Below are 23,011 nucleotides of genomic sequence, written 5' to 3'. Positions count from 1 at the left end.
AAGCATGTAAACCTATTTTAGTAGACCTCAAAAGTACAAATATGACACTGAAAAAGAGTACAATAGGGGCTCTTTAAGTAGTCAAGCCTTTCAAAATACACACACGTGAGCTTCGTCTCTGTGCGTAACGTAGGGTTTTTCCTGCATGCATCTACAACGTATAAGGTTAGACAGCCAATCACAAGCATTATTAGATCTTTGTAGAAGCATTCTGCATGTTTATTGACTCAATGACGCTGTTAATATTTACTCATTAGGAATTGAAATATGGCATTGACTAACGAGGCATTTTTCGATACTCAATACTATGAAGGCATTTCAATTGGTGCCTAAAAGTATTGGAGGTCAGTACCCAGCCCTAACTGTTTATACTCTGAGCAGCATGCATAGGAATGAATTACAATTCGCTTTTCCCCTGATGGTCTGACGTCACTGAATTTGTCGCTTCTCACTTTCACAGAAATAGAGAAAAGAAAGAATGTCTGAAAAGTCGTCAAGTTGGCAACACTGAATACTACTGACATTTGTGATGTTCATCCTGTCATCCCATTACACGCAACAAAGATGCGAAAGATGGTAAAAGATTCGCTAAAAATCAACCTGCAACCTGGATGTTGACATTAGCATTTAGCACAAAGCACTGTGGTGCCTAAGTACAGCTTCGCAACATAACTTTAGACTCTTATGGCGTGCCCCAAATCAATCCATACTAGTCGTGATCGAATACTGTTTTAGTAGTTAGTATACAAAAATATGAATACAGGATTGTGCATAGTCAGATGTCAATCAACGGTGACTAGAATGTCACTGAAAATCAAACTGCACAAATAGAGAGCAAAATGTTTTTCTCCGGATTTAATGCAGATGTTTTAGTTTCCCAAGATTTTTCTGGAGCTGTCTCACCACCACTCAATTCATTTTTTTTTTTTTTTTTTCATTTTTTCAGCTGTGAGCAGCTGCTCTATGTCTTTTGCATATTGCATTGTCGAGCCATGACAGCACATTCAAAGACTGACTGTATATTTGAGTATACTGTATTGTATGACTTGTATTTATCACCATACTGTATTTAAAACCTGCATCTGATGAGTACAGAGTTTGGACTTTTGGACATGTATATTATGCCACTGGTCTCATGTTTCCATTTACTGCACATGTTATACAGAGTTGTAAACTGTCAAATTGAAAAAATACCAGTACTGAATTTGTGAAAACATTGCACACATACCACAATGGAGACAGACTGTTTATCTGTCTGCCCATCTCTTAATTGTATCTATATGTATAACTTGATAAAAAAAAAAATAAAGTGTTTAACGTGCCACTCTTGTGTCTTCTCTTGCCTCCTGGCTCACAGTCTGCACTTCACTCAGCCATGACCCCAGCGTCAGAGAAAGCTGCCAGACATTTCTTCTCTCCCATCCTGAAAAAAAAAAATACTTCACCACCATTTCAGGGGAACCAGAGTAGTGTAGAGAAAACACGAGAGTAGGGGAAAAGAGAACAACATGTAAACAAGGTCCTACATTAACAACTGAGAGTTGAGAGAAAAAGAGTTCATTTTCCACCTTGGTGACGTTCGTTTGGGTAGGTGTGAATGCAGCAATTGCACCAAAAGGGGACCAAACAAGCGTACGTACGCTTTCAATCGAAATCTGGAGCGGCCCGTTTGTGGTGAGAACGTGATCCAACTGCTGAAAGAACTGCGCATGTTTGGACTTAACAAGCAGCATTAGTCAGCTGCGCCGTGCTTTGTGGGATAACGACAAGTTTGTGCAACATAGGCTGCATCGCACTTCCCTTAAATTGCATCCTTGGTTCCTCCACTTGCTTTCCTTCCTTGCGTATTAGTCTGTCTCACGCGAGGAAAAATGTGGGAGAAGAAACAAGGTAATGTGTTTTAGAGGGATGAGACATCCTTGTCCTCTGATGCATCACGTTCATTCGTCAGCTGTATGGGCGGAGTCAGCTGCACGACTTCCGGGAAGGCTGCTCTCGTGTTTCCTCGCTCATAGCTCCTCAGAGATCTTTCCTCGATCCTCGGGGCAGCAATAAGAGCTTTGAGCCAAAATAATTTTTTGTCAGACTAGTCTATATCCATGACGTTCCACTTCCAAAAATTCCGCCGGATGTCACTCTTTTCGGCCGGATGTCCGTTTCCTTCCACTTTCTTTGTGTTGGAATTCTAAACTCCGGTGGATTTCTGAGGACTATGGTTAACTGCTCCTCAGATCTCTGCAGGGTAAATCCAGACAGCTAGCTAGACTATCTGTCCAATCTGAGTTTTCTCTTGCACGACTAAAACTTTTGAACGTACACGTTCCACCAAAACAAGTTCCTTCCCGAGGCTATTTTACAGAGGCACCGTGGCTCTGCCCAGTGCTTAGTGACACCCATGACGATTGTGATTGGTTTAAAGAAATGTCAATAAACCAGAGAATGTTCTTCTCCCATCCCGGAATGCTGTGTGGACTAGCCAGACCCTCCTCCGCAGCGCTGTGGAGGAAGGTCTGGCAAAGCGAGACTACTTTCTGACCATCCAAAGAGCAGTTCAGGAAGCCGTTCAAAGACACATCTAGCCGATGATGCGAATGTTGTCACGTGACTTGTGTTGCTGCATTTTGCGGCTCGTTTCACCAACTCATCAACTGATTGGGACCAGAACAAACAGTGTGGTGTGAAAAAAAGGAACCAAAACGGCTCGAAAATGCTACAGTGTGCCATTTTTTGCCCCTGGCCAGGACAAAATGAAGCAAACTAAAGATGTGAAAGCACCCTAAAGGCCCTGACACACCAACCTGATAATTGGCCGTCGGACTGTCTGGCAAGGTCGGTGACTCGAGTTGGTTCGGTGTGTTCCGTGCCGTCGTCAGTCGGAGGAGCCGTCTGCCTTCATTTGGGCCGATTTGACTTGAATGAATCGGAAGGCGGGCAGTCGGACTCAATGGCCAGTCTGATTGGTGGAGCGCTAACCCGGAAATGACGAGCGGGATGAGCCTGACTAACGCCTCACAAAATCTGACGAAAATCTTTCAAACTGACCTTTGTCGATCTGAAATGAAGACAGATTCAGCAACTGCATGGCCTATTTCTCGCTTAAAATGTTTTCAGAAACAGGTTTCGGTGAACTATCTTCATAAAATATGAGATCGTATTCCAAACGAGCCGCCATCGGGCCGCCATTATGCTCGGTTGTAAAATCCGGGAGCAGCCAGACCCACGTGGCGCGTTCGTCCAATCAGCTGCCGGTTTTTCATTTTTTGGGCAACAATACAGATTAGCGCCGCCTGCTGTTATGGAGACGTATTACGTCTCGCACACTCGCAGAACGTACGCTCAAGTCGGCGTCGCTTCGGTGTGTTCCGAGGCACTTTTTTGACCAACTCTGGGAGGCAGTCAGTCCGACTGCCTTTTCTGCCAAAGGATGGCCATCGGGGTGGTGTGTCAGAGCCTTAAGATTCCTGAAGGTAACCCCCGCCCACACAGTGACACATGGCGACATTTCACAGGGCCGAACCCCTAACAAATGATGTGTGGCTTTCCTTTTCAAGCTGTGATGAGATGTAGTGCTAACCACTGACATTATTTCCAAAGCATGATTGCATTATGATTGGAACCATAAAGGTGGTCTTCACAAGGTGAGGCATCTGAGAATGTGAAGGAGGAGGAGAGGCAGGAGCCGAGGCACTTCATTCGTCAGCAACCTGTCGGTCTGCCTGGCTGATTCATGGATTCACGTGTCAAGATCTCGCCACAAATCAGTTTGCCTTGAAAAGGAGGCTGACACTCCATCGAGAGCCAGTCAACACAGGAATTCTAAGATGTGTGTCAGAGATATGGACGAGGCGGAGGGAAATTGAGTTTCAAAGCTGCTTCAAAAAACTTTTTTTCTGCTGGACTCACCAGCAGCTGTTTCCTTCAACCTGCAGTCCTTTCATTATTCAAAGCTGGAAGACAGGAGGCAGCCTTGTTTGCTGTACTTACGTATCTCCGTGTATGTTACCTTAGCACCTTGCAGTATAACTGTCATACACACACAGCTCCCAGTGCTCCTTTTAAAAATATTTATTACTATCAAAAAAGGACAAAAAAAGAAATCCTTCGGTCCTGAGTTACAGTGCTTTTCCTGTGCCGTGACCAAACTAGTACATGAGTTATTTCCATTTCAAAGTTCCCACCCCCCCAGATTCCCATTTGCTTTTTATCACTTCTCAAGTTTATAAGTGCGCCGTCGCCCCGGTTTTCCCCATCCTCTCCCCTCTCGTTTGAAATGTAACGTTGGCAGAATAATGGAGAATTACCCTGTCTATAAAAAGCTCCTGAAGCCAGGAGGTGCACCGCTGCCAAACGACACTGAGAGCAATTACCGTATGTTTCAACACCCTTTTCATAGGAAGGGATCTGTCTCGAGGGCCACTCACCATGCGTATGAGACTCATTTGGTTCACATTACCATATCCTGCCACAGCACATTTGAGCCCCGGCTGTCACTGTCTCGTCTATTCAAAGTCTTCTGTGTGTGATGGCCATGTCCTTGTATCAACAGAGGATAAAGGAACAGAAAAAAGAAAAAAAGGAAAAAAAACTTGCATGCAAACATGTCTTTGTTTGAATTATCCTGGCAACGAGTGAGGAGTGATTCCCCGCTACTCCGGTGACCCTACGTGAGTGAAAGATGAGATTTGATAAAAGAAAAACCATGCCATTCGGGTACTGTCAGGGAATTGTGAATTCAGCAGAGAAAGGTGAGCCTCGCCACCTTCCCCTTCTCAGAGAACAAAGCCATTGTTGAATGTCACAAAAGGGGCAAGAAAATTCTCAATAAAAACGAAGGAAAGATGGTGTAATTTGTTTCTTTCCTGCTGTTTCATCTCCCCGGATTTCTACACCGCTACACACATGCATGCACGCGCACGCACGCACGCGCAGTCCCCTTCTGGCGCTTGAACTCTGAGTGGGTTTGCTGTTAATTGGATTCAGATTGCAGAGATAATACAGTCTTATGAGGAGCGCTGTTTGGCTCGGCTGCCTCGGCTTTTCCCGAGCCGCTCCTCGAGTTAATGCCGTGGATAAAGTAAGTACAGTAGTCGCACAGAGGAGGCTGAGAGAGGAAACCGTCTGCTGTGTATTCTGCTCGGCAGGCGGCTTAGCCAGCGGGAGAAGGTCACCCAATCAATAGCGCCCTGGGGATGATGTCATCCCACTGCGCACAGAAAGCCAGTCAGCTCCCCGCACACATGTGTCCCTGCCTCGGAGAATGCATCATCACCACCGTCCTGCTGAGTCAGCTGGGTGAAAGTTTTGTGTGTGTGTGTGTGTGTGTGTGTGTGTGTGTGTGTGTGTGTGTGTGTGTGTGTGTGTGTGTGTGTGTGTGTGTGTGTGTGTGTGTGTGTGTACGCGCGAAAATGTGTTAACAATACTGACATACTGCACAAACATGAATAGATTGAAAAAGAGCACCCGAGGGAGCATTCAAGGCTGTTTTCTGCCACATAATAATCTCCAGTTGTCAATTGACGATCACTTTGAATGGATTCAAGCTACCTGCCCAGACTGTTGCCATGACAGCTCAAGAATGTCAACAATAAAATTATAGGGTAATCCCACCACTCACGCACTCCGTATTCGAGTCCAGAGAGGGAGGAGTGAGACTTTGTTTCCATGGTTATTCTGTTTGTTTGCACAATCCATCTGACTGACTGAGATGAGAGAAAGTCTTTGTGTACTTGTTTATGGGAAAAAAAAAAAAAGTGTGTTTTTGGGGCGGCCTTGTTGCTTCTGGATGTTAGGAATGTAAGTTTCCAGTTTCAAGAGCAGCCAGGAAAGAAAAAGACAGAAAGAGGAGCTAAAAAGGAAGAAAAAAAAAAAGCAACAAGACAGAGAAAGATCCATGAGGGATGCATGGCGCATCAAAAAGCAGCACATTTGTTTTTAATTTCCCGCAACCATCCCTGAAACCAAATCAGAGGAATCGCATTAGAGGACAAAATTGGCAGGCAACTCGCTCTTCATCCTACATCACCCTGTTCTGCCGTTCTCTAGCATAATATTTTCTTTCACAGGCAAAGAACATGTTTGATCACCCCTTTTATTAGAGACGAGGCTCGCCTCCGAAGTGCCTCCCTCCCGCCCTTTCTCACTGCTGTCACTGCGTGTCCGTCTCTGCCGCCCCCACGCTGTGCAGCGTTGGCACAAGAAGAGCAAAAAGAGGGAAAAGGGCCCACGCTCGAGGGCTCAGATGTGGGATACGGTGCCAAAAGCGGGCCTCGGTTCTTCCATCCGAGAGGGGTCATATTATGTTCGGAGATTGGCTTTCCGCACCGAAGCCGCTCTCCTCCTTGATCAATAAGACAAGTCACCCGTTTGCATTAATCCCACAAGCCGCCCACACGCAGGAATGTGCAACACAGGGAAAATCTTAAAAGAGGTAATTTTCTTCACGTCTGCAGCGAAGAGGCTCGGAAAAAGTTCCACAACTTTTACTTTTTTTTTTATTTTATTTTTTTTATGTTTCCTCTTTTATAAGTGCAGGGGCTTGGGCGAGCAAGCTCAGCTTCCCTCCGCTGACTGTGAAGAAGAAAATACCGCGTAAGGTCTCCCCTCTTTGTTCTCCACATCAAGTTATAGTCCCAGATGATTTACACCAGGGGTTAGGTCAGGGGTATTTTTTTGAAAGCGAGCACAGAATTCCAACAGCATTGTGCGTTTCCTCTATTTTTAAGGATGACTTGCACATCTTGACCATGAAGGGTAGAAAGTACTTCTGCCACCGTGCCACAGATGAACTCCTCGGGGACAGTCTGCTTCCTGGCTGCATTGTCCGAGGAGAGTATCCTGTTTAGTACAGCTGGATGAGCTGCAGAAGAATGGCTGGCAACACCGACACTGATGGCAACAGTCATGCGTTGGATTTTAAAGCAGATAAGAGGGAGCTCTAAAATTAATAAACAGATGTCAGAAACAAAATTAAGTCTCCTGAACTAGCCGACCTTCTGGTTTTTGTCTTCACAGGTGATTTTCGGAACTTTGCTGGCTTTCCTGTGCAGACCGTTTTTGTTGACTTTCAAATATATTTCTCAATCTCACGTGCATACAAATAATACCCCTCCCGTGTATTCACTCGCAGGCTCCTGAGGAGGCAAATGTTTGTTACGGAGCTCTCATTTCTTTTGCGTTGATGGATTACCTTGTTGAATTTACAGAAGAACATATTATAAATTACTGCTGTACTGACCTTTCCTTATAAAATGGGAATCAAAAGCCAGAGCCGATTTGGCAAAGGGCTGGGTGTAAACGACGGGACTGCTTTGGCTGGGAAAGATTGTTAAGGCATCCGTCGGACAGGGATATTGGTAAAGTGCTGATACAAAGCAGCGGATGGCAAAGAAAGTTGTGAGTTATTGCCGTGGACAGAACATATCCTGTTCCCTTCCAAATATGGGATTACTGTTATTGACAAGCACAGCACAATGTGTTCTCACAGTGCTTTATGTCTTGTTCTGACCAAATCAATGCTGTGACTAAGTGCCTATGAAAGTCAAACTATCACTCAACATTAATGAGGGACTGTACTTTTCTTTTGCGCTGTTCAGATAATCCCATAGACTACACTATCTACGGATCGGGTCTGGGTGAAATAATACCTAATGTAACATTTCAAATATTATTAACCTTCTCGAAAATATGAACATGGCAGAGTTGCTGTCGGACAGACGCTCGAGAAACAGCAGCTTACTTCATTGATGTCAGAAGCTAAAGCTGTAGTTCTGTTTCCGCTGTCAAGTTCATAACTACAGTTAGGCCGGTTACACACTGGATGCGTCGCGTGAGCGTGGCGTTTCTGCTGCGTCTCAGAAGCGTGGCCGCTGCGTGGATTTTTCTGTGTCCTACACACCAGAAGCTTGTGTGACGCGGCACTGCTCCTGCTGCTAGGTACAGGGAGGGCTGATCTCGGGAGAAAGCGCAGACACATTCAAAGTCTGAAAAATGGGTAAGTGGGCTGTCTGTTTATAACAACTTTGTGTAGCTGGACCGTCACTCAGAACACACACTACGTTGTTATTGTAGCCTATTCTACCCTTTATATATAGGCGTGTTCGACGTATGGGGAGAAAGCTGTTAAACTTAAAATAAATATATAGCCTACTGATTTGATTAAAGTAAGACAACATCGGCAGTACTGACTGCAAAATATGTTACAGAACATTTCGTTCTGTATGACAGGTGCTATATTTGAAAATCTTTTCTCTGAAATTTTTTATTACATTTATATCTACATTGATGTCAAAACCTAGAGACTTTCAAACATCAAGATGTCATTTATTAATATGCATTCGTGTCTAAATGACATATAAACATATTTTCCTATTCTATTTTGCATGGAAACGCTTCAACACGCTTGCGTCTCGCGTGAAAAATAGGCGTCGGTTCTATTTCTAGCAGGCAGTGACATTACTGCGCTCACGGAAACGTTTACTAGCAGCCTCTCTAATAATTAAACTGTAATAGAAAACACTCATACTTCATACAAAAAAATCATTTAAATTGCAACATAGCCAACAGGGACTGTAAAGGGGCAGATAAATGTCCATGTGGGTCTCTAAATTGGAGAAAATAATTGATTCAGGTGGGTGGAGGGTGGAAGATTTTAAGCCTACACGCGAATTCAGATAAAGAGCCGATCCAAGCATCATTCAGTACGTTTACATGCACACCAATATTCCACTATTATTCAGAATATGACAGTATTCCGAATTTGATACGGGTCATGTAAAAAGCATGTTCCGGTTGGATATTCTGAATAAGGCCTTTTTCCGAATATAGCATTTTCCAATTAAGACGTGTGGGATATTCCGGTATTATTCGGGTTTTAGAGGCATTGTTTGGACATGTATACAGGGCATTCGGAATATGCATATATCAGTCTGGGTTTTCACCGCAGGCTTATGTTCAGCTCTGTGCCTTGCTTTGGTTTCTGTACACAACTCAACCAGCCAACAGTTTGCAAGGCTGAAGACCCAATAAGAAGGAGAAACACAGCTACTTTTAAACATTATCAAAGACTTGGATATCAACAGGTTTTTGGATATGCGCGCACATCGCTACGCCGACTTTTTCAAGAAGCTGGTTGAAGGAATGAAAGAGGGGCGCTGTGTTGGCACGGTCCAACAAGTCCGTCGCGGCTGGTAAACTTTGAAAAAAATCCTGTTTTGCACGGCTACATGTAAACGGAGATATTAGTGGAATACTTACTTTCATTAGCCATGTCAACAGCTTAGTCTGGAAAATCGTCTTTTTTGGAATAAGGGCAAAAACCGGAATATTATGTGCATGTATATGTAGTCAATAATAGATTGATATAGTGTGTTTGTGTGAATATACTGTATATTACAGTATATTCACACAAATGCATCTTCATACAAACATTTGTAGTGTTTAACACTAAAATAGCCTATGAAAGCTATATATATATATAGCCATACTGTGTGTATATTGTAATGTATATTATAAATATATAAATGTGTGTTAAATGCAACAAATAAAAATGTTTGACATGCGTACACTTATCACAATATGCCACGTTGACTTAATTCAGAATTAAATACAGACGTTGCCATGAACACTGCTCTGCTCATCTGACAGCTCTGATGACCATGATCATATACAGCGGATGACAAAACAATGAACAGCTGATGCAGCTGTGCCGCATTTCATATTTAATTGACATATCTTTTAAACGACGGCTCCGAGGCAAAGATGTCCGACGTTTGTTTAATGCCTGTTGCCTCGACTCCTCTCTCCTCGAGTCTCTTCCTCGACATTCGTGGATGGTGATGGCGCAGTGTATATGACACATGCCTTTGGTGTGGGAGACCCGGGTTCGATTCCCACTGTGATACATCAACCAATGTGTCCCTGAGCATGACACTTAACCCCTAGTTGCTCCAGAGAAGTGCGACCTCTGACATATATAGCAACTGTAAGTCGCTTTGGATAAAAGCGTCAGCTAAATGACATGTCATTTAATGTAATTTTATTTTTTAAATATCCTGGCTGGAAGGAGGCAGGCAGAAATGGATGTTGTACATCCTCTGTAATGCCATGGTTCCGGCATGGATCACATGCCAATTCTGCAGTTTTTTTTATACAAATATAAACAACAAACAGAACATTTCAGTCTTTTCATAAATGATTTATCCTTAGTTGAGTACCTCTGTGAACATGTTGCTCCAAATGAGGTGAACCTTTTGACAGGGATTATCCTTATGGGACAGGCTGCCAAGCTAGAGTATTAACAAAGGGCAACTTTCCCGCCGTGCATTTTTCACGCCAGCAGTACAAAGTGAAATTGGTTGCTGAGCACCTAATGCACAGGTCTCCGCTGTCAATGGTTGATTAGCTGAAGGGGCTTTCATATTATGGCCAAAGTTGCAGGGCTGCTTTCAGACGAGAGTCTCGTAAAAGTTCGGGAGGTTCACTTTTCTCATTAGGTTGGAGTCAGCTTCGATTTCCTGCGCGAGCGTAGAGTGGCAGGCCTTGGGTGACTGTTCTAAATGTAAATCATGGCTGAATGGAATTACACCGACAGGCAGACATCTGTATTTTAATTGGCCCCCGGCCACCGCCCCCCCCCTTTCTTCACTCCCCCACCCTTTCCAGCCCCTAGCAACAGGCTCCCACAAAAACATTAATTTATAGCCCAGGCGCAAAGAATACACCCCATTTGTGTGTGCAGAACAAGGGGAAAAAGAGCCTGTAGCCTACATGGCAAAAACAATATTTAGCAGATGAGATCACTGCTACCATCTCCATTGTAGCATCAGCATGACAAGGCGGCCCAAAAATATTTCGCTTGGCGGCTTGCTGTGGGTATATGCACCCTTCGCCCGGCACGTGTTTGTTTTGACTCGCGACTGCTTATTTTCACTATAGGCTATCTGGCTGTGGGCTGCTAATTGGGAGGGGATCTGGACTGGAATGGTGTGTTTTGAGGAAAGGGATTATTTCAGTTAGTGGATTCCTCCAGTGAGGTGTATGGAGGGGGGGGGGGGAGAGAATAAGAATAATAGACAAACTGATTCACATGGAGATGAAAGAGATGTGGACAGATAGAGAGATCATGAGACAACTCGAGTGCAGTCGTTAGGTAATCCAGGTAGTAATCCAGAGGCAAACTTCAATGTGTTGTTAGTTAATAGTGACAGAAAAACCACAAGAAAGCAGGGAAGGCTGTGTTGTGTTGGGGGGGGGGGATACTCAGTGGCAATGGGTTGGAGCTGAGACCTCGGATGGATTTATGGATAATGGGTTTATTGTACAAGCTAATTGTTGGAGGATCTAGGCTGCATGGTGCATTTGGAGAAAAAGGATTAGTCCGATCAGTGTCTCCCACTGGTGAAATGTGTGGCAGGGGTCCAGTGTGTCAGCCTGGGTGTATAGAGGACAGCATGTCTGGACAGAGGGACAAACAAGAGGTGGGTATGGGAGACAGAATGAAATGTGAAGGCAGAGAAAGAACACTGTGTCTTGCTGCAGCATCATCATCACACAACCTCAAAATCAACAGTGGGCTTCCTCGGCTTTAAAGAGAAGGCGGATGAAAACGACTAAAGCTGAATTTACTGCGTGGGAATGATTGTAGTATGGGTTTTCTTTTGTTCGCGTACTTTCTTTTTTGTGTGCTTTTATTTATTTCCCTTAAGTTTTTTTTTTCTTTTCTTCTTCTAATCTGCCATGTGCCACAGGATTTACATCCCAGTATTGAGTACACCCAGAGAACCACTCAGCGGAATAAGTCCATTACTCACTCAATTACTGGAACAGCACGGCCTGCTGGGTAGGGTTTGGGGAGAAGCAGGATGGAAGGTCTTGTGGTTACTGGAGGGTTTTAGTGTGTCAACGCGTTTGGCTAAATTCAGCTCTGTGTCTTTCTGCAGCTCTCCTCTCCTGACCAGGAAGCGGTTCATACCATGTATTTAGGCTGCTTTGATTGTAGGCTCATATAGGTCATTTGTCATTTAATGTTGTGCTACGTAGCGATGTGGTGATGAATATTAACATGATATGCCTTTCCCTCGGCGTTCTGTTGTTTTTTAGCTGTATGTACTCAGACACTTTAATTAGAGAATATAGAAAAATGTGATTTATTACAGAGTACGGTGCATGCTCTTTTCCCCACAGCAATGGTGAACAGCTTGCCATTGTTGCCGTCTGTGTGACACTGAGTAGCAAACACTCTAGGGTCCCTTCCGTACTGTATGTAACCGTATATGGAACAATCGCTGGTGAGATTATTTGCTTTGCGTGGGAATCCTCAGAGAAAAAGCACATACACTTTAATATCCCAGCTCCTCCGCTCTTGTTTATTTCAGCAGCACAGCGCGAGGGGCTATCAAACACCATCTTAGCTTTCATCTTCATATCATGTAGCCAGGACTTCCTCTCGCTTAATTTTTACAGACATCTGGTATTGTGGACTTTGGGTCAGGAGGCCCCCGCTAAGGAGAAACGATGAGATATTAGCATGTGGAGAAGGACGGAGCGAGAGGTAAAGACAGAAAGGAAGGGAGAGGAAAGAAGAGAAAGTGTGTGTGTGAGAGAGAAAGAGAGGCGAGCACACATGCGGCATTAATCATTATAGACCCAAAGATAATAGAAAATGGCAGTCCCAACAGTCTGCTAAATCAAACCGCTGCTTCCTCAGTCTATTCGGTAATTGCAGAGAGTGCTGATCGGGTTGTTTTGCGGCAGCTACACGGAGGAAAACTGAAAACAGGCAGGAATGAACAGACAGAACCCTCAGGTCGTCTGTGGCTGGACTTTAAGGGGAAAGGGCAGAGATCCAGAGGCAGCTGTGGTTGTCAGAGGGCGGAGCAGGCTGCGGCAGATCGCTTTGGGATGGGTTAGCAGCTGATGGGGATGGGGACATTTGTGGAATCAGCAGAGGCGTCATGACCAGGTCAGACACTGGCCTGCTCTTCATCAGATTCAGGAAAGAGAAGCTGCTCTCTTTTTGTGGCTAAACTGTCCACAATCATTTGTGTCCATCCAGCTATTAGGAGGACAGTGAAGGGCCATTAGTAGCACTCCAGGGATATCAGGGACAAGCCAACAAACCCATCAAACTTCTGAATTGTTTAGCCTTTTAGCCATGCTAGCAGCGGGGCTCGAGGGATGGCAATATCAGTCAGGCCACCATTTTACCAGAGATCTTCAACAGCAGGTCTGGGACCCCTAGAGGGTCCTCAGAGTTGTTGTAGGGGGGGCCACCAAATTATTGTTCGAAATACTGTATGTCTGAAAATAAACATTAGCGTGAGTCCAACATATCTGTAAAGACATTTTTTTTTATTTTATTTATACAACATTGCTGATAAGCTTACTGGCTTACTGGTAGGAAGCCATAAGCTAGCCATCCACAGATACAGTTATGCTTAAGGATTCACTGTGCCACATTTCAACAATAAAGCTTGACTTTTAAATATATGAATGTGTTGATTATTATTATTTTAATAGCTTAGTATTGTATGGACCATAAAAAAGGTATGTGTAAAAGCTTTAGGCCGCCCTACATGTGTTTGTAGGCCCAGTTTAATATGAAACTCAATTTTATACAATATATAAAGTAGGGAGGCCCTGCTCACTCTCTCATTCAGCTGACGGGTCCTTGGCCTAAAAAACGTTAAAGACCCCTGCCATAGACTGTAAAAAAGATGGACGACGCATCTTCACTTAAAGTAATTTTGGAGCCAGAGTCTGTGCAGTAGTGATTGAGTGAGATTTATGAGCTATACTGCAGCCAGCCAGCAGGGGCAACCAGAGGCCTGTACTACGAAGCGAGATTTGGCGTTAACGAGCTAACTTCAGGCTCAACCCAGGGTTTTCTGTACTACGAAGGTGGATCACTTGTGTTCGGGTTCAATCGCCGTGGTAACTTATGCTCAACGCCTAACCTGGTCGGGAGCAGGTTAAGTTGGAGATCAGAGATCAACCGGTATAAAAGCACCGCCCACTGACCAATCAATACTCGACTGATAACGGCGTCACCGTTCTTAGAAGATCAGCTGGAGCTCGGTGGAGAGAGAGAGAGAGAGGTGCGCTCATAAAAGTTAAAACATTTAGAGACCGACAACCCCGTTAACATTCCCTGATGGGTATATTTATGAAAGATAGATTTTCAGCGGAGGGAATTACTTATAGGCTATTTGTTGGCTTCTTTAGCCATGTGTTGCCAATGCGCACATCGGTTTAAATTATGTTTTTATGTTGTTTTTTTTTTATTTTCTCTCACGATCGCGTACCACTGCTGGAGTTGCAACTGAAATAAAAGCCTAAAGCAACAACAGTTTATGGAAAGCAAAAGTGTAATTATGGTCAGATCTTGTGCCTGACTGATGGGGAAGTGACCAGTTTAGTCTAATGTATTGTAGTGGGTGTACTGTACTGTATATTGGCCAGAATCTGCCTTTGGGGGAGGAGGGGGGCATATCATAGTGGGGGGTCTGGGTGCCCTCCCCCAGGGAAGTTTTAAGCATCAACGACTTAATTTCCTGCATTCCGATACACTTTTATGCACCAATTTTATTTTCACAGATGTCAATTCAAAATATATCAAACATATAATGGAAAGTATGTTGTTACGTGTCATTGTGCATTTTTAAGTGAGTATATGGAAATCCTGGAGCTTACTATCACGTAGACTACACCACTGGATATTGATAAGCTAAACGTTGTGATTTACGCATAACAGCGTCGGCTTTTTTACCAGCTTTCCTTCCTGTGTTTTGCCTGTAAAACCGTGTCTGTGTTCTTCATATTTATGTAGAATTATAGTTTGCTCTTCTTATGTAAAATATGCAGCTCTGGTAGATGTTTGCGATTGGTCGTGGTGAGCAAACACCGCCTCTTTAATGTGAACGCGCGCGTCGCTGGATTGGGAAACCCTGGATTGATTGAACTAGTTGATAACCAGCGTCGTGATACAGGTTATGCGGGACCGCGGTTGTTAGGTTAGGTGAAGCCAGATCACTGAAAGAAATCCAGGACATGTTGATCTTGATTCGTAGTACAGGCCTCTGCTGTTTTGGCTTCACTTATACAGTCTATGCATCATAAGCCCTTTCCAAATTCCCAGTATGTGCATCCCCGACTCCTCTCCTCGTGTCTCAGTACCGCCCACAAGAGATCCGAGCCGAGGAGTCGAGAGGAGTCGGTGCAACGGGCATTTAACAAACAAGAGACATCTTTGCATCTGAGCCATCATTTAAAAGCAACGTCAATTAAATATGACGTGCAGCACAGCTGCATCAGCTGTCCATTGTTTTGTCACATGCTGGATTTTACGATCAGATGAGCAGAACAGTGTTCATGACAACTTATATTTACTTTGAATGAAATTCACAACGTGGCAAAATGAGATTAGAATGTTCGGATGTCGTACATTTTTATTTGTTGTATTTAACAGACATTACAATATACATAGGCTACACAGTATAACCTTATAAGCTATATACGGTATATTAGGCTTATATACACAGAAAGTCTATTATTAATGCGTGGATCGGCTCTTCATCCGAATCCGCGTGTAGGCTTAAAATCCCTCCACCCACCTGAATGAAGAAGGAAACAGATCTGACTAGCCCAATCCATAACGTTAGATTAACCGCAGATATTATCTCTCTCTCTCTCTCTCTTTACATGCCACGAGTAAAAAGACTTCCGCAGAGGATACATCGGTGTATCCTCGAATATAGCTCCTCCAGGGAGCCTCCTCGATCCTCCCCGTTGTTCATTTTAGGAATTGGGACGACCCTCAACATGGCACGCTGAGAATGATTTCCGGGTCACAAGCCGGAGGATCAAGGAGTCAAGGAGGTACAAATTTGGGAAACCAATTAGCAGAGGTTAGCATGCTAACATGCTAAACTAAGGTGGTGAACATGGTAAATATTGCCGCTAAACATCAACATCCTAGCATTGTCATCATGAACATGTTAGCATGTTGATGTTAGCATTTAGCTCAGCCTCACAGAACTGCTAGCATGGCTGTAGCCTCTTGGTTAAAATCATGTGTTGTCAACGTCATATTTTCCATCAGCTAAGAATTATTACTCAGATAAGCTTGGACTTAACACACAGTGAAACTGTAAGGCTGTATACGGAGACATTGTTTGGTTTCATTTATCATGGCAGACTTTTGTTCCTCGGTTGAAAGGTTTTCTCCCGCGTCCACAATCAAAGACCAGGGAGCACATAGCCTCTAGCTTTTCTGCACTGGCCTGAAAATGTGTCGTGAGTCAGTAAAAAAGCATGCACTATATATTGATTTTTGGGAAGAGATGTTAATTACTTCTTTTAAGACCTCCTCATTTCTAAAATCCTGACTACAGCCTTGTACTTGACTTCTAATTTAGATTTTTCCCAGATTGCCAGAAGGCAGCTTAAGAGTAGTAGTCGTTTCACAGACAATCCATTAAATTGTAGTTAAAGAAGAAAAGAATGGCATGCAGGTAATAAAACTGCTCAATCATATTGGAATAGAGATACATGACTTCACTCCATGATTAGAGAAACATATTTCCCCAGAAAACCAGTTGTTGTTGTTGTGAATATTACTATGGGTATTATTATTAATAGTAGTGAGAATGTTTTGGCCCGTGCAGCAGACTTCAGATTACACGTTGACGGAATGAGAAATAACATGCAGACACTCAGCAGTCTGTCTTATCTGCTAAGCCACCAGGGCTTCAATCGCCCTCTCTTAAGCCCAAAGATTGAGGTTGCTTAGAACATTATTCCTTCATCCGATTGAAAGTTGGGACAAACAGAGCACTGGGCTGGAGTGGGGTTTGTCCCGATTCCCTTAAGAGCCCGGAGGCAAAGACAATTACCAAGTTGTAGGCACTGTGATGGGGAAGAAAACCACTCTAAGTCCATGTGGGATATTCTGTCTTTTACTAATCTTCCCTTCCCCAAGTTGGCACAAGAGTCGTTCTGGAGAAAGTCGGAAGAACTGCAAAGAACTTTGCCATTTCAACTCCATGAAAATCAAAAAAAATTTTCTTCTCTTTTTCATTCTATTCTATCTGGCCTGGTTTCCACCAACGCTCGCACAAACCGAGGGTGGCATTAGGCTATTCCAATCAGGGGAATGTAAACAGCTATTGTGTTTTTGAGAGAGCGGCCATGTCTGACATTTCTACCCTCTCTTGATTATAATAAAGGATTTCACAAAAGCAGCATCAGCCTTTGAAAGTAAATCAGCAGCAAAGTCTGTGCTTATGTATGCCTACATTTGACCTGTGTATCAGAGAAATATGAATAGCATTCATTTATTCAATCACAAAGAGCCTGGAAACCCTGTGAATATGAAGACTATTCATTTCCATGTCACTGAGTGTGTTATCTTTTGTTCACAATAAAGTACATGTTGATTAATGTGAAATGGCAAGCTGAGAGACACCAAACATGGGTTTCAAATTGAGCAATAATCAAGTGGGTTGAGAGTGACCTGATGTCCCTGGCACAGAGGCAGACAGGCTTACAGCTGCCAATGGAATGTGTCTTGTCCCCCTCTTTTTAATTACAGGACAGACTTAATTAAAAGTTTCTGTGACATTTCTTAGTGGCTGGTAATCACATCAATTAAAACATAATTCCTGAGCCACAATCCAAAGTAGAGAGGGATGCCTTTTTTCACCGCTATTGGAGTGAAATTATGTCAGTTCCATTTATTAGCGCTACATAATTTTTTTTTTTTACAACCACGCAAGTTAATTGTATGCAGTTATATGCAGTTTCTTCTTCTGGTTATTATGACAAAATTAGCTGCAATTGTTTGTCATGTCAAACAGTTCATGGTTTTATTGCACATATGTAAGCGATGAGCCACTTAAGGTTTCACGTACCGTCAATCAGATTTCCATTTCGAGGACCCCATGGAAAGCATTGCAACATTTTAAGGTGAAGTCACTGAATAGTATCTTTATCTAGTGGGCTTTGACATACTTATGGGAGGAAAGTGAAGTTGCAAGCCTCCATTACTGACTCTTTTTAGGATCCTCAACTTAAAATACCTCATACTGAGATCGACAAAATGGGCCCTCTCTTATTCTCACATTCCTTGTTCTGGACCTTGGAGTACATTTCTAATCTCAAGGAGTCAGAGCTATTCTGACAAGGCACTCAGCCCATCACATATTGGAAATGTGAGCCGTCAGAGTAAGTCCTGGGTATCTATTTCTGCTTTTAGTCCCTGTGGGAAGCCTTTAAATGGAGTAGCCTGAACATGTGCTTACAAATTTCTGTCCATCAAAGCACCACCATCGATGTTCGCCAGGGGTTTTGAAGTCTGTTCACAACCTAATGGAGTTAGACTATTAATATTATACTTTGTGTAAAAAAAAAAGATTCTCATTATGCTTTTTCCTGTGCCTCGTAGAGGCGTTCTTGCTCTACAAAGAGTAATGGCTCTCAAAGCGTAGTGCAAGCGTAGGGTTCGGTGGAAAAAAAATCTAAGGTTTGGCAGAAACCGAACCCCGTCAAAAAGCCCAATATTAGGCCGAATCCGAAGCCTGGATTCGGTGCATCCCTAGTTAATAATAAGAGTTTACAGTCTTTGCTAGCAGCTTGTGTTAGCCTGCTAACATTTGCTATTAGAACTATGCAGAAACTACAGGTAAGGCTGATGGGTATGTCATTTGTTTTGTTGATATAATGTATGATAGTGACCTGATGGTGGGGCTAAAGAAAAAGTCAGGCGACTACCATAGTTCCGAAAATTCATCCTGAAAGGGACATGAATGACTAGGCCTAGGCTATACTAAATTTCATGGCAATCCAGTCAATAGCTGTTGAGATATTTCAATCAAAACATGACCAAAGTCGTTCAGATTCATCGCCTGGGAACCATGAATGTGCTAAATGTGGTGCCAATCCATCCAGTAGATTTAAACTTTGACATGCCAATGGCATTACATCAATGTTCATGGGATCACAAAAGTCATTAGGATAGACTCTCTGGGAACCACGAATGTCTGAGCAAATTGTCATGGAAATCCATTCAGTAGTTTCTGAGATATTTCAGTGTGAACGAAAGTGGAAGACCGATCAACTGACAGACTGAAGGACCAACACTGCCACCCAAAAAGCCATTCCATGAACGTGACTAAAACATGAATGAATACATAGGAATTGGTGCTTTCAATAGCTTTCTTTTTATATTGTATTCTGAGTTTAATTCCAGTAACGCCACCGAATCGCATTTGCCAAAATATGAATTAATTTGACATGCAATATGTGATGTCAAAACACCACTCAGTCTTTTATCTACAAATCACCTGCTGCTATGAGAATGTGAAAGCAACACATTCTCACATCTGTATTAAAACATGACACAAGAGTGTAGCTCAAAAGGCATTTGTACAGGCAGTGTATTGCAGCATTCTGGATTATGTAATATTAGTTAAACAGTTTACAATATATAGTTAATAGTAGAAAGTTACTGGCCGCAAAGAATTCACAGATGAAAGCGAGTGTGAAGGACTCCAAGGAAAGAAGAAACACAGTGGCTTGTGAAAAGTTGGACCGAGTGTGTAAACAATTTCAAACCTCAAGGCCGGCAGCCTTTGGTTATGGATGCCTAACCCAAACTGAAGTGATGTACTATCCTCCTAGAAACACTGGAAACAGCTGAATAAGCGCAAGAACAATGTGACACACACTAATGTAAATAAGAGAGGAGCAGAATTTACAGAGCACTTTTTTTTCTACCTCTGAAACCACTCAGAGATCAAGAGGGGAAACGTGTGTCTTTTTCTCCTGAATGAGGAGGAAATGCTACAGAAAGTAACTGAGTGTGCCTCATGAGCAGGGCGCCTTGAAACACAACAAAGAATGTCTTTTATCTGATCTGAGTCCCCGTCAGTGATGAAGCTAATCACAAGCTTCAAGGTGAAACCATTAAGGAATAAAGAGATCTGATGAATAAGTCCATGCTGTGTAGAACATATCCTACTTCTAATGTAATATTTAGGATTGTACCCACACCACACATTTTACACAGACACCAGTTGTGAGGAAGAGTACTCAGCCTGTGAAAATGCCTGTTGTATAATGTCTCTTGTGTCACATCTGTATTTTCTATCATATAGACAAAAGTGGCTTCAACAGTTTTTAGTTGGCTGAACTGAAAAGAAAAGAAAAAAAAGATATAGCCGTTTTTGTCCACTGATTAGGCGTTTCAGTGAGTTTGAAGATATTTATCACAGCCTGATCTCATGAAATTGCGTACGTATGACACGCCAATTCGTATGCCATTATTGGCGTGTTTATCAACGCCGTTTGGCCTACATTGACTTTACACCGTAGCGAGTAGTATGAAAGGGCGAAAATCAGCGTAGGGAGGTTGGTCGGGGGGGGTGGACGGGTCAAACACAGGACTTTCACCCAGGAGACCGGGGATCGTGTCCTGCGTGTCACGTTTCCTTCGTGTCCCGCGTGTGATGTTTCCTAAACTCAACCGTCGCTTCCTTCTTTTACTAAATCCAACCCCGTTCTTCTTTTCCTAAACCCAACCTGGGTGTTACGTATCCTAAACTCAATGGTCGCTTTCTTCTCGCGATAACACGCCAAGTGGCGTGTATGTTTACGTCTGCTGTATACAGCGTAGACATACACGCGGATAGCTCAAAATGCGTACAGATAACACGCCACTTGGCTTAAGAAAGAGGGCGTGTATGTTTACGCAAAGTCATGATATCACGTTGTTTACCAAATGACCTAAGAATATGAGTGGTAAAACATCATTTCCAGACTTAGCATGGCTGTAGCTAACAAGCAAACTAGGGTTTGTACACAGTAAATGGCAGTATCTTGGAGTACTGTACACATGTTAACTTACTTACCAGAAGGTTATCTATCTTCAGCAGTAAGGTTTCAAAAATAAGTGCTGAAAAAAGAGTGGAAATAATCGTGACTTCAGTTTTTTAGGGAGTGCTACTGCCTGAATACTTTTAGCATGGGATCTATGTGGTAACTTCGTAGAGTTCCTGGCAGGACATGACTGGCAGTTCATCGGACCGATAAAAGAGCAGCGGAGCCGCAAAAACACAGAATTCCCCAACTCTAGAATGTTTTGTCCAATTCATTAATAGAAATGTAGAGGGAAACTGAGAAACTTTTCAACTTTTTTTCAACCTGGACAATTTTCCTATGTTGTTGTGTCAAAGTGACTGATGGGAACAACAATCTTTGACATTGGTCCGGTATTAAGCGAGATCGCAGGATTCGGTATTTGGTTTCGGATTCTTCAGAATCTTAACCAGTGGATTCGGTATTCGGCACTGCTCCATACCCTCAGCCATCTCACTGCTAAACTCAAACAGGACACGGCAATATCAGCTTGACCACAACCATTGATAAATATGGCTTTTTAAAATTTTTTATTAAGTTTAAATTTGTTTCGTTTTTTACATTTTTGCTGTTTATTGTTGTATGTATTTGTATTGATCTTGTGTATTTGTCACTGCTGCGAAGCCAATTGCCCCTCTCAGGACAAATAAGTGTTCTACTTGAAATCACATTTCTTTGCATTTCACATTGTAGCTCTTTCTCATATTTTGTAATAATAATTTGTGTGGTTTGCAGTTAGTGTTGGATGGTTTGTGCGTGAAAGTGGGCGAGATTCTCTGTACTCACCGCTTGTCCATGGTGCTTGTCTACATAAATGTGCCCACATTTATTTTACACATTGTTCTAGTTATTTTTATATTGTATTCATTTTCAGATTGCTATAATTTTACCATTGCTTTTGTGTAACATTTCAGTACTTACTATCCCGGGTTGGTTTGTTTTTAAATTGTTACATTTTTACATTGAGTACTGGTTTATTTAGGCAAACACAACCACAGCTAGTTTGGGCTAGATCAGTTGCAGGTTGTAACAGTTAATAGTTTGTTTCTTCACACTCACCTTTTCTTGGTTGGTCTGGTCCACCATTCAGGAATGTTTGGGGAGGAGCCGCCGAGCATGGTGTTGATCATGCCATGTCATCGCTGACATCAATGGACCAAACCAACGATGGGGGTTTCTTGTATGTCGTGATACGTCATGTGTTTCTTTGATGCATTTAAGGGCTAATTGGGGGAAGTCCCTTTCCTTGTAAATTGTCATTTAATTGTGTAAGGAGCACAAAGTGAGTCTAGCTTTGTGGAGATTTTTGTAATGTTAGAAATGTTTTGTAGGCTCACCTCTGGAATATAAGCCACAAAGACGGCTTGGTTTTATTTGACCTGAGTAGATTTTGCTCAAGTTTTCTTGCGATTTTTAACTTTGTGTCATATATTCGTACATTTGGCCACATTGTAAATGAATATGCACTCTTTGGAGATCAAGAAGCCTGCCTTTGTTTAATTTGTTTTGACACTTGCTACACTACATAGCATTGTGATGTCAATTTCTTTGAGTTTTTATTAACGGATTAAATTAATCTCTTAGGTACTTACTGGATATGAATCTGATACGCACTTACTGGATCTGTGAAGAGGCCATGTTCGCCATGAAGGACGGCACTGAAGTCAGTCTGCTCTAGATTACCATCGTGACTTTTATGTAAAAGTGACTCAGGTGCTTGTTCAGCATGTAAAACTGCCATCACATTTATGTAACAAGATCCATGTCTGAAAAGTGCGTGATAAAATACTCTAGTGGTGCCATCTGGGTTATCTCAGCTCAGGCTTGAGACTTCACATGTGTAATAGTCTACATAACAAAAAGAATTCAGTGAAAGACATGGGCATTTACCAAGCAGGAAGGGTATACAAAAAAAATAACTGCCGTCTGCTTTATTTTTGACCATCATTTCTTAAATTTGTCTCTCACATGTTCCCCAGGAAGTGAAAAACTAAAATTGCTGAATCACTTTATTAGACAACATGGTTTACAATTCGATTGACCTTCCTGAGAGCTCACGATGACGGATTAACTGAAGAAAGGTGGTTATAAAAAAAAAAAA

General features: G+C 42.7%; 1 long non-coding RNA gene across 1 annotated transcript; it reads right to left on the bottom strand.

Moving 5' to 3' along the window:
• Positions 1 to 2,474: 2,474 nt before the first annotated feature.
• On the bottom strand, positions 2,475 to 20,334 carry LOC116041970. The gene is made up of 3 exons (XR_004103070.1): positions 20,266 to 20,334; positions 17,651 to 17,657; positions 2,475 to 2,486 (listed from the first exon to the last, which is right to left on the bottom strand). It is a non-coding gene; the product is annotated as an uncharacterized LOC116041970 (long non-coding RNA).
• Positions 20,335 to 23,011: the final 2,677 nt, after the last annotated feature.

Source organism: Sander lucioperca, chromosome 19 (genome assembly GCF_008315115.2).
Source record: "Sander lucioperca isolate FBNREF2018 chromosome 19, SLUC_FBN_1.2, whole genome shotgun sequence".
Classification (NCBI taxonomy): domain Eukaryota; kingdom Metazoa; phylum Chordata; class Actinopteri; order Perciformes; family Percidae; genus Sander; species Sander lucioperca.
This window is presented reverse-complemented; position numbering and strand designations above follow the sequence as displayed.